This window comes from Etheostoma spectabile, unplaced genomic scaffold (genome assembly GCF_008692095.1).
Source record: "Etheostoma spectabile isolate EspeVRDwgs_2016 unplaced genomic scaffold, UIUC_Espe_1.0 scaffold363, whole genome shotgun sequence".
Taxonomy (NCBI): domain Eukaryota; kingdom Metazoa; phylum Chordata; class Actinopteri; order Perciformes; family Percidae; genus Etheostoma; species Etheostoma spectabile.
In genome coordinates this window covers 343,227-344,146 of record NW_022605593.1, presented here as the reverse complement: position 1 = coordinate 344,146, position 920 = coordinate 343,227, and the positions used below count along the sequence as shown (strand labels likewise).

At 47.1% G+C, this 920-nt stretch overlaps 1 protein-coding gene and 1 long non-coding RNA gene across 2 annotated transcripts in view; one reads left to right on the top strand and one right to left on the bottom strand.

The window, feature by feature from the left end:
• Positions 1-920, top strand: part of LOC116686415 (uncharacterized) — a 22,137-nt gene that overhangs the window by 10,868 nt on the left and 10,349 nt on the right. Inside the window, exon 2 of the long non-coding RNA XR_004331246.1 lies at positions 658-661. This is a non-coding gene — a long non-coding RNA (uncharacterized LOC116686415). The remainder of the gene's footprint in view (positions 1-657; positions 662-920) is intronic.
• mef2d (myocyte enhancer factor 2d) overlaps positions 1-920 on the bottom strand; it is a 149,128-nt gene that overhangs the window by 146,345 nt on the left and 1,863 nt on the right.

Below are 920 nucleotides of genomic sequence, written 5' to 3'. Positions count from 1 at the left end.
GCAGTGCATGGTCTGCACGTGAGCTGCAGCGTCCCCGGCAACACAGAGCTGCCTGTGGACGCCTGTCTGGAAATAATGCTAGGAAATAACTATTAGGGGACGCTGCCGATGCCAATGCACGTAAAAAAGAAAATATCGGCCCAATCTATCGGCCGGCTGATAAAAATCGGTCAATCTAGCGCAAATTATCAAATAAAATGCGGAACGGACGCACTAAGGACGAGTATGGCGAGTGGTGGCGAAGGGTTAGAGGACCTTCTGACCTCTTTTAAGAAAACTTGGGTCTGAGAGTGGTGGATGAGACTGCTGTTGGAGATAGCTAACTATATTAGCTTTAGCCTGGCAGGGAGCAGCTTTCTGCGGGGGGGAAAATGGCCGGGAGACGTCGCGATAACGTTGCATTAATCAGGTGATTCAGTTGGTCTTCACAGAGAAAAGAGATTCTGTATTTTCAGTTGTATAGCTGAGTGTCTTTTTTGGTTTATAACCAAAAACATGATGTGGGGTACTTAGTGTTTGCTGTTTACATCTTACTTTACACCCTGACACAGCTAGCCCAGGGGAGAGACTGTATGACACTAGGGGGTACAGCCTGAGACATGCACAACAAAACCTTCTGCATTTCTGTCTTGCTTTTCCCTTTATTGTACCAAACAGTGATGTCTGAACCAAACCATGACCTCTGTGTACCGTTCCACCCATAATCTTATCTATGTTGATCAAGATGGCAGCGCGAGTACATCTCGAGGCTCGCGGTCTCTCCAGATTCTGCAATTTTGCGGTATTTTTCTTGCTCATATCGGGTTTAGTTTGTGCAGAACAGCTGCGCCTTTACATCGTACACCCGACGTGAGCTTGGATATCCTGCACTTACTGCTCTTGCACTTCTGGTTAGACCCAAACTGCATTTCGTTGCCTTG